This window comes from Adiantum capillus-veneris, chromosome 8 (assembly GCF_014529385.1).
Source record: "Adiantum capillus-veneris isolate H3 chromosome 8, ASM1452938v2, whole genome shotgun sequence".
Taxonomy (NCBI): Eukaryota; Viridiplantae; Streptophyta; class Polypodiopsida; order Polypodiales; family Pteridaceae; genus Adiantum; species Adiantum capillus-veneris.
The window spans coordinates 67940156-67951819 of NC_140938.1; the positions used below are offsets into that span (position 1 = coordinate 67940156).

The following is an 11664-nucleotide window of genomic DNA, read 5'->3' on the forward strand; positions in this document are numbered from 1 at the left end:
TGGGATATTATTTTGCATGTACATGTAGATGCTTCAGGATTGGCAATGGGGGCAATATTAGCTCAGCCAGATGGCAGAACAGACTATCCGGTCTATTTTGCTAGTCGGAGATTCAGTCAGGCTGAACAAGGCTATACCACTACAGAAAGAGAAGCCATCGGAATGGTTTTTAGCGCTACGAAGTTCAGGCATTACCTATTGGGGAAGTTATTCCATTTTTATGTGGATCATCAAGCTCTTCTGTTTCTGATTAACAAAGTTATTATTCAAGGCAGGCTGATAAGATGGATGATGTTCCTTATGGAATTTGAATTCAGAATTTTCCATAAGCCTGGCCGAAACCACTGTGGAGCTGACTTTCTTTCCAGAAGTACAGAAGGATATTCAGAATCACCTCTGAGAGATGAGCCAGTGGATGTTGATTTATTTCAGTTAGAAGCAGAAAAATCAGTGGATCCTGAATGGTATGATATTTATCAATTCCTTTCCCAAGGTGCCTTTCCAGAGGATTGGAAACAGAATCAGAAGAAAGATCTGATCATAAAAAGCCTGAAATTTACCATCATCGGAGGAGTACTTTATCAATTAGGTGTGGATGGTATACTTCGAAGATGTGTCCCTATGGAAGGAAGAATGCAAGTTATTTCAGAAGCGCATAATGGCGAGTCGGGTGGACACTTTTCCAACGAAGTGACCTACAAGAAGATTTTGCAAGCAGGTCTGTGGTGGCAAACAATGATTGCTGATGTCAGAAGCTTTTGTAAAACTTGTGACATATGCCAAAGAATGGGTCGACCAACAACTGCAGACATGACTCCCTTAATGCCAATACAACCATTGGGAGTATCCATGAAATGGGGACTGGATTTTATGGGACCTTTTAAGAAGGTGACTCCCAGGAAGAACAAGTACATCGTGATGGCTACTTGTTATGTTACCAAGTGGGTTGAAGCTAAGGCTCTTCCTGACAACACAGCCAAGTCAACTGCAAGGTTTCTGTTTGAGAATAATTTCTACCGATATGGATGTCCAGTAGAAATTGTGACCGATCAAGGGACACGTTTTATCAACGATACTATGGAAATCCTATTGGATATACTTTCAGTCAAGCATCTGAAATCTACTCCTTACTATCCCAGATGCAATGGACAGACTGAAAGTAGCAATAAGACAATTAAGACTATTCTCACTAAGGTGGTACAAAAAAAACCAGACCAATGGGATTTGAAGCTTCAGACTGCTCTATGGGCTTATAGGACAGCTTATAAGGTAACTACTGGAATGACACCATTCAGAATGGTGTATGGTACTGAAGATGTGGTTCCTATGGAGTTTTTAATCCCCAGTCTAAGAATGGCTGTGAAGTATGGATTAGACTTCAACCATAATCTTAAGAAAAGACTAAATGAACTGATGTAGTTAGATGAACTCGGATCAAACTTTATTATTCAGAGACCAGACAAACTGGGTTGGAACAAGGTACTAAGAAACTGGAGGTTGTTGATCAAGAGATACCGGAATCAGACATTTTTGGTCTTTTCCATGTGCAACCAGTTCCAGCTTCAGAACCAGTACTAGAAGAACCAGATCAGGCTGACCTGAGAACCAGTACCAGTATGGTCCAGCCAAAGTGGGAGTCAGTTCAGAACCAGTATGGACACACTTTCCAAATTTTAAGTGGCCAACGGTCAAGTGGTATGTCAGTGGTAATTATTACAAGGATGGGTTGTAGTCTTGTCCAATGCATGTTTGCCACGACAGCAACGACGCACACAAGTCTAGGAGCGGCAAGTGGTGGAGCTTTTATGGCGCGAACACGTATAACAGTAAGGAGAGTTAGCATTTTTCCTCATAAATCTCCTACGCGACGCTTTCCTCCTGTCAACCATTCGCCATCGCCAAGCTCCGAGGTTTCTTCACTACAGCCGCAAACTTCGACCTCTGACAAGACAACTGACTGTCAGACAGCCTTACCAGCGACACCAGGAAACGGCTTTGGCACAAGTAAGTCCTCTTCGCCTTCGCCTGTTTCATCGTCGTCAACCTCACAGTGTATGGGTAGAAGGAAACGCTCAGAGAAGATGCAAGAAACTCTTGAAGAAACCCAGGCTATAGTTGATGAGGCAAAGGCAAGCCTTCATGTTCTTCCATACAGTAAAATCCAGCGATATGTCTTTACTGATCACGCAATGAATCTGCTACAACTCTGGGATCTGCGAGTTGTGTTGCAAGCTACAAGGATTTCTTTTGATGCAGATATCATCAAGCAAGTTCTTGATTCCTTTGATGCTGAAACTAGCAGTGCTATGATAAATTATAGGAAGGTGTCAGTGACACCAGAAGCTATTGCATTTGCATTTCGGATGCCTAATGAGCCCAAACCGTCTGTGGCGACTGCGCAGCAAACAAGTATTGCTCTAAAGGAGGATGAAACAGCTAGAAAGAAGCGCAAGGCAAGTGCTCAAGGAGTTCCAGTAGCAGGACTGGAAGCCTCCGCTGCTTACAGGTTTGTAGCTGAAGCAGTCAGTCTTAAGAATAACCCAACGTATGTGTCAGAGAAATTATTTTCTATGCTGTTGGTCAAGATACTCAATCCACAAGTCCATATCAACCATTGTCAAATACTCTCGCATAATGTACTCCAACAGACTGCCAAGCTGAAATCTCAAACTGTTTTCAAGGCATGGTATGTCTGGCAATTCCTGTATTGGGCTACTGCTGCAGATGTTAATGAGCAGGTAAAGCAGGCTTGGAGTGAGCAGCCCATTTCTAAACCAAAGAAGATTGAACTGTCTTCAGACGACGAGGAAACAGACAGTCAAACGATTTCCAATGACCTGAAAAGGAAAGCCACTATAGAGGAAGCTGGTGGTTCAAAGAAGCCAAAAATTACACTGACAAAAAGCAGTGAGTTCTTGAAGCAGATAGAAAGCCAGGTTAAGGCAGTGAGCACTGAGAAAGCTGAGAAAAGTAAAACTGAGCAGCAATTTGCTCAGAAAACTGTGCCTGATCAGTCAGTTGTCAAACATACAGTTGCTACTGGCTCTGGGAAAGATCATGTAAAGCCAGTCACTGAGGAGAAGGTACCAAGCCAGTCAGGGGACAAAGGCAAGAGTCAATTGGACAAAGGGAAAGGTCCAGCGTCCTCGACTTTGTCTGGAGAAGTTCCTGCCATTTCTGGAAACATTCTGCAACTGGTTTAAAAGGATAAGTTGCAGCAAATGCAAACTCAGAAATTGAGAGGGCATCTTTTGCTCAGCAACACTGATTGTGCAGCTTTACCCTACGTGGCTCCTGTGGCAATATATGAACCTGTTGATTCTGATCCAACCACGGTCAAAGACAGATGTTCGGTACTGATACAGTCTTCTTGAAATACCATTGTCAGTTGTATGGGACAATTGGTGGAGGCTGCTGGATCAAAAGACGAAGTCAAAAAGCTTAAAGCTGACTTGGCAGAAGCACAACATCATATTGCAACACTCCAGAAAGCCCAGGAAGTGCAGAACATGCAACACAAGGTACTAGAAGCTCAATCAGAAAGGGCTCATGAGTTGTTGAACAAAAAGTTAGCTAAAGCTGAGTCTGAAATTATGATCATTAAAAGTCAAAGGAATGAAGCACTGAGAGCTGCCGAGCGAGCTACAACAATGCTCAGGATGAAGCGAGAAGAATTCAGAAAGCTGCTATTGCACCATACAGCTCTGAAGCGTTCGCTGACTGACAGATACATCTACAATAGCTTGTTTGAAATTTTAAACCCCGCAGGCAATGTTGTTTTTGACTTAGAAAATTTAAAGTCCTTGAGGGAAAGTATGCAGAACGATTTGCAGGACAAGATGGGTGAGTTCAATAATGCTCTGATGAACCAAGCTATAATGGATTATATTGAGCAACAGACTTCCCCGGATGAGAATGGAGAAGATGAAGAAGATGAAGCTGATCAGGAGGAGGACGATCAAGAAATTGAGTATACAAAGGATGATGATGATGCCCCACCACCATCTCCACCTCCAGGACCTGGTACTGGTGGGACAGGGCCAGATGTAGCAGTCCAGTCACAGCCAGACCAGCCACACCAGAATGAGGGTCAGCAGGAAGGACAGGATAAAGAGCACCAGTCGGATCATCAGCAGACTGAAGAGCATCAGCCCAGTAACACTGGGAATCAGCCAATTGATCAGTCCCATCACAGCAGAGAGGCTAATGGAAAAATGAAGGTTCAGGATGAGGGACCAGTGACTGATCATCAGCATTCACTGCAACCCATTACTTTGAATAAGCAGCTAAGACATCAACAGGCCTCCATCACCAGACAGTATCTGGAGGATGATGCTCTCTGGACTGATTTAGAAAGATTTCAAAGACTATATGTGGGAGCCAGAGAAATGGTAGAACATTGGAAATCCGTTGTTTTCCATGATAAAGAAGCTTGTAGACTACCTGCGCATCCCAATACAGTTCAGTTGTTGGAACGAGTTTCGGAATGGATACTCAATGCTAATGAGAAAGTGGTAAACCCGCACTGGCAAAGACAGTCTACTGCAGATTGTCGGTCTTTAGCTCTAGATATGGAACTTCTGCTGGGTAACAAACCAACTTACCGTTGCATGAAGGATGTTAGGGTCCAAGTCAAGGAAGTTATGGTACAACTGCAAGCTACCAGAGGTGATCAGAGAGTGAAAGCCATTCTTGAGGACCAGATAGCCACTAGCAGAAGACTCCAAACAGGAATGTCAATAGGAGCACAGGCAACTGCTCTCCGAACCCTATTCCGGCTAGTGAGAATCACTAGAAAGATGATGCAACAAGAGAACCAGGCTGGTCTCAATTTCCTGGAATTTGTGCATGATTCTCCAGTTCTTTTGTATGCTGTTCCAGCAAGAGAAACTGAGCTGCCAAGATTCTTTTCAGCGTTGTATCCTCAACATCAAGAACCAGTTGATCGACTCACATATTTCAAAATAATTGATGAGCTTCAAGATTGATATGAGCGATCAATTGTAGAATGGAAGACTTGGCAAACATTGCTCAATGATGCTCTTCAAATCAATGACATTCACGCAATGAAAGAAGAGCTACATAGGATTCAACTGTGTATGGGCCAGTGGAAGATTCAGGTCAGAGGATTAACTAGGATTACTAATCAGTTGTTGCTACAGCTTACGGTTGAATCTTCCAAACTGTCTGAGAAAGACATTGCAGCAAAGCCGGGTCTAGCACCGCAGTACACAGAGATGGCTGAGATTCTTTTTGAAGCTCGCGTCAAAACAAATCAGCCTCTTTCAGAAGGATGGATCCATACTGCTTCGCATTGTCATGAGCTGACCAGAACCAGACTGACCAAGGGCAGGCGTACACTCTATGATCCTGACACCAAAACCTATCATTCTCTCACACCTTATGAGATAGAGATGACCACAGAACGACGGGATCAGCTTAAGCAGGAGGCCATTTACCGACTGATTCAGAAGGAGAATGCTGATGCTGGGACTTCTCAAGCACCATCCCGATCAAAGAGCAAAGACAAAAAGAAAACGGTCCAATGGAAGAATACTGGGTAGTTCCATCTCATAATTCAGTGGCAACTTTTCTTCTCAGCAGGCAGAGAGAGATGACAGTTCCACCTTGGCCTGGTGAGAGCTCCACCTTGGTCTTTTCCGCTGCCTTCCGCAATCCTTGGTCCTTCTTGAACTCCTGCATCCCAACATCAGAACCAAACAATGGATTTTTCAGTTCCACACCAGAACCAGACGATGGATTTTTCATCAGCATCAGACGAGAATTTTTCAAAAATTTTGGAATCTTGTCAAAATTCAAAAAAGAAGGGAAGAATGTAGATGGCTGGGTAATCACCATGTGGGAACATGTTCTTAGAAGATGGGCAACGAATTACTTAGTAATTACTACAGTAAAATCGAAGTATATAAATAAGACCCATTACATTATTATCGGGTTGACAATTGTTATCACTTGTATTAGCGCTTTGGGCTATAATTGTACTTGAACATCAGTGACAGTATTGTCAGCTATACTTTCTCTCTCTGTGTAATCATATTTGCCGTAATCTCAATCATGATATACATTTCAGTGATACTTACTTCTCGACCAATCTTCTGAATCTGAATCTGAACCTTACTACAGTCTATAAGTTTGATTTTTATTTCAATATCCACATTTCAGTTTAGTCTCTGGTTTCTGTCTAGTCTGCTGTCTGAAATCTTTCCACACTGGTAGCTGAAATCCTTCAACACTGGAATTAGTTGTCTCAAGAGATTAGCTCCAATTCCAAAGACATACATTGCACAAAGTTGTTAGTGTTGTGATAGAATATAAGAATTAAAGTGTGGTAGTGGTTCAGCCTTGGAGAGTGGTAATAAACCAGCCTTCCTATGATGCCACTAGTTTGGCACAAAACTTGTACATAACTACATAGGGAGCAACACATTAACCTAAATGCCATTGGCGAGCCACTAGGCAATTCCCACAATAAGAAACAAGTCATAACAACCAACTCTTCACTTGAGGCTGCCTGGATAATACAATGTTGTTTTAATTGGAGTATCCTACAACCCATCATCATACTGGGCATGCTATTCATTTGAATATTCCATCCGGATTATATTGACATACACACAAGCAAGGGCCAACTTCTTAAAATGAGAAAGCAGCTACAACCCAGAGAAAATGTTTTGGGACATCGGCAGAAAACCTGTACACATACATCCTTATGACCTAAATCTGCAACCCCCCAGCTTGAGCATGAGCATGAGCCAATCCAATGACTAAACCCTGACCTCTTGAACTGCCTCTCATGGCTTCTGTATGTGGTTTTCACTCTCTCTTACATGCCAACCAATACATACATATTTGCACATTTTTGAAAGCTCACTCCCTCCATTTGGTCATCTGCTCATTTTCAACGCATAGTCCCCGACAAGGCCTTAAGAAATTTAGTCAAAAACGGCATTGTCAATAACATTTCTTGCATACCCAGAAAGTTAAATCATGCGACTTTGAACTGGAATTAAACTGTATTCAATGGTGATATTTGCAAAATGTAGAGTCACAAGGAAACTCGGCTTCGGGGCCCATCGGATAGGAAACTCCGTTTCCAAAGTCACTCATTTCTGGATTCCTTTGTACCGTTCCTTCATGAAAGTTCAGAAGGTTGCATACAAAAAATAACTGCCCATTCCATTGAAAAGAGCAAGCTAACTCCATCTTAGATGGCCTTGCACATCTCATTCCGTTTCCTATTTCATGTGACTATGGGTAGGATGCTTCCATGCTGCTTCTGTTTGAGGACGTACAATGCATATCCTGCATATGACGCATTCCAAGACAAAACCCTGGTGGACCAATGACCTTGCCCCTGACACTTGGCATCCATGTGTATAAGCACACCATTTTAACATACATTGGAATGATGCATCAAGTATTCAAAACCGCGCTTCCCCTGCAAATCAATGCATTCCAAGTGACAACACTATGAGAAGGGAATTGCTTGTCTGCACATTGTGCCTCTAAAACCACTCCGTACCCATCCTCAAGCACACCACCCATCACAGATTGGTTAAGTTTTAAACTTTGCGTTGCAAACTCCTTGTGAGCTTGTTTAGCTCTATATGAAGCATAAGCTTTTATGGTCATGCCATATGTTATCCCACTCGGAAGGATGCCCTCCTGCTGCATCTGTTCAAGGCAGATGAGTGCTTGCTCAACTTCACCTTCTTGCACATATCCTGACATCAATGCACCCCACGAGATGACATCCCGAGAATCAAGCTCATCAAGCACCTGCCGTGCCTGTGATATGGCTCCGCACTTTGCGTACATGAGCACAAGGGCACTACCCAGTACAACATCTATTGGCAACCCCTGCCTCACAATCTCACTGTGGAGACTTTGTCCCTTTATCTGCCGCTCTAGTCATGGCACAAACTTTCAAGGCACAGCAATAAATGATGGAGTTTCGAAGGATGCCCTCATGCTCCATCTGTTCGAGACAATCCAAAACTTGCTCGCTTTGCCCCTTTCGGAGATAGCCTGCGATTAGTGCAGTCCATGGGATATTGTTTTTTATCTTGTGTAAGTCAATCAACGCTTTTGCCTTCCCAAGCTGATTACAGCTGGCATACATGGCCGCGAGAAAATCGGAGAACGGTTCGATCAGCCGCCTTTTCACAAGCTCATCGTGTATTCGAGTGCCTTTAAGCAGGTCTCTGTCACGGGTACAGGCTTTGAGATAGTTCTTGAAAAACTCAATTTGGGTGTGAAGCGGCTGCTGGCCATCGGAGAGTCCATGGCGTTTAAGCTCTGCAAGAACCCAAGATGGATTATGCCAGCCATCCAACCACAGGGACTGGCCACGGTGCTTATGAATGAAGTCTGGCCATGTTGGGCGGAATTTGAGGGCGCGGCAATCCCACCACTGTGACGGGTCTCGGAAAAACACCTTCCACAGAGACTCCAAGCGACTGCTCCCGGACATGATGCGGCCGCCCTCTTCTTCTGTAACCACCCCACAAGGTGTCCATAGCTCACGACCTGTTGCTTGCCTGCGCATGCTTACTTTAGTTACACATATGGAAGAGGACACTGGCCCCTTAGATTGGACGCCCATTTCACACAGCCCGCCCACGGACACACTTCTGTCACACAAAGGGAAAGGCAACGAAAAGAAGCACCTTATTTGAAAGTTGATTGATTGGAGCAACATTTGGATGATAGTGGTTGAGCTTGACCCTTGCACATATATTTGGCCGCATTCGCACCCTACCCGGAGCAACATTTTGCTGGCCTCTGCAAAGCTTGTCGGTTTGTGAAAACACTGCCACGCAATGCTCCACTCAGCCAATTTTGGCAGAGTTGGCAAAACTATGCCCTCCTCACTCTACCTTCTCTCATGCTATGCGCTACAGCTAAGAGAAGACGACAACTTTTGCAGAGCAAATGATGTGAATATGCCAAGACCTTTTGCGTTAGCAAAACACTGCTACCTCAATGTGTGAATGTATCCTTTGCTCAAAATGCACTCGACTTGACACTCCATCTCCGCGTGTGCACTACTTTGGGACCACCTTGTGTGATTATAACGATCGATTGTAGCAGACGCTCTTCGCCTAGCTCTCCACATACATCGTCTAGGCAAGCGAGTGACTAGGACCGAACATTTTTACCTTGATTACCTGATAGACTAAACTGAGAAGAATGAAAACACATTCTTTCATGTGAACTAGTATGTGACATTCGAGTTGCCGCGGTGGCTAAGAGAAAACCTACCTTTTTGGTATCCACATAGAGTATCCACATAGAGTATCCACTTTTTTAATATCCACATTGAGTATCACCAATTTGAGTTCACATGGTATCTCCTGAAGCTTTGAGGTCTCTTTGGATTGCTCTTTTGACATTAAAAATTACCCCTCTTCTTCTTTTTTCTCTTATTGATGTATGAAAATTCTCTCTCTCTCCATCATCCTTGTCCTTTTTTTTTAGTGGCTTTAATTTTTAGATCCTAAGGGGTTATCATCTCTACAATGATCTACTCTAGGTAGCACATTCTGTAGTAGAACATCAAGTTGAAGTTGAGGTATGAATAGGGATTTTTTATCTATAATAGTATTGGAAAATGCATGGTATTGTTGTTGTAGGGATAGTAAAAGAGCCTTTAGCAAGTTCCATGGGAGGTGTAGCATGAAGGTTTGAGAATGGTGTTTCCAACCATTAACAACCCTTAATACATTGGTTCCACATACTCCTCCCAAAGCTTTTGGTGAAACAAAGCTTCAACCTTTTGTGTCTCCTTAATCTCTTTAGTGGTGTCCATGGACTTATCTTTAGCCTCTCCAAGGGTCTTTCTTTTTTGCTTCAATTTTGTTATTTGGTGAAATATCTAACTTTTGTGAGTAAAGTTTGTCCATGGTGTTATTATGCCGCTCCAACCCCTCTCACTGTAGCCTTTACTCTTTGCTTTTTTTATGTTCTGGTGGGTGTGGGCATCCTACTTTTCTTCAATGATATTCTAAGAATGTAAATAAGGGTCTCTCAATAGCATATCCCTAGCTCTTTGGTGTGCTAGAGGAGACGTTGCCCAAGTGTGATGGGAGAGAGGAGAGGTGTGAAGTATGTAAGCACCTTTAAAAATCAAGAAAAACCATTACAAAATAGATGGGTATGAATCTATAAAAATAATAAATCAATTGATCGATAGTTGAAGGTACAATCTCTTGTGGTGCTCTCAGGGTATTATAGATGAGTGTTGTGCACACTTGTGGTGATGCTAGCGATTGACTTCCTTGAAGACTTAATCCAACAGGTTAAAGGTGTACCTCTTCTGTACATATCACTATTGACTATTTGTTTTTTCTTGATGTTGTTGCTACATTGTGAGTACTCACAATGCTTGCCAAAAGTATTTTTAAAACAAGGACACACTTGAAACTCTTTCAATTATTTGGTCCAAATTTGAAGCATTTGCTGATGTTCACACTAAAGCTTGTAAAATTTTGTTGGTTTTCTTGACTGCAAGTTCAAAATCTAGCAAAGATTTTCATGAGAAAAAAAAAGTAAGACAAAGCACACACAATTAACCTCTCTCGCAGAATAGGTCAAGCATCTCCATCTCTGGAAATGACAGAGGAGCGAAGCATGGATGCACCTAGCTTCCTCTCTCTCTCTCTCTCTCTCTCTCTCTCTCTCTCTCTCTCTCTCTCTCTCTCTCTCTCTCTCTCTCTCTCTCTCTCCTCAATTGGCGATGCAATCTGGCTACATATTCAAGCTAGCTAAGTGAAGGGCTGCATCTCACAGGTAAACAAAGGGAGTCGACATGATGACATGCCACTTAGCCTATTACATGATGCCAGGCCAACAAATAGGGTAGCCCACAGTATGATGACCAGCCCTGCCACTCTCTGCACCAGTGAGCCTCATTGCCCACCCCTAGGATTGCTTGCTCGATTTGTGCAGGATGGATCGTACACGTGAGCATTGGCTAGGCTCACAAGGGAGAGCACTCAGTGTTTGAATGGTTCCTACCCTAGCTATTGCTCTTTACAATCCAGCTTAATGTCACACGTGTCTCTCTTTGTGTATGCATTCTCCCCCTCCCTCTCAAAACACACACACACACACACACATGCTTTGATTGGCGTGTGTTGCCATGTTTGCAATTGACATCGGGCAACTCTCTCTCTCTCTCTCTCTCTCTCTCTCTCTCTCTCTCTCTCTCTCTCTCTCTCTCTCTCTCTCTCTCTCTCTCTCTCTCTCTCTGTGTGTGTGTGTGTGTGTGTGTGTGTGTGTGTGTGTTTTTCGACTCGAGTGTGCTGCCATGTTTGCAACTGACGTCGTGAGCAACTCTCTCTCTCTCTCTCTCTCTCTCTCTCTCTCTCTCTCTCCAAAGAAGGCCACAGAATGAAATCCGTTTCTCCAAGCTTCTGCTACCATAAATCGGCTACGTGTGTGCATATGTTGGAGAGGTTCTCTATTCTTTGACGCATGGCATGGTTAAGAGCTTGAGAATTCCATAAAAAAATAGAATAGATAGATTTAATTTAAAATTATTTTGATCAAGGAAAATATATCTAGCACACTTTTTGAGACCTCTCTCTCTCTCTCTCTCTCTCTCTCTCTCTCTCTCACACACACACACACACACACGTG

At 43.2% G+C, this 11664-nt stretch overlaps 1 pseudogene; it reads right to left on the reverse strand.

Moving 5' to 3' along the window:
- Window positions 1–6504: 6504 nt before the first annotated feature.
- Window positions 6505–8624, reverse strand: LOC147452298 (pentatricopeptide repeat-containing protein At4g18520, chloroplastic-like; annotated as a pseudogene).
- Window positions 8625–11664: the final 3040 nt, after the last annotated feature.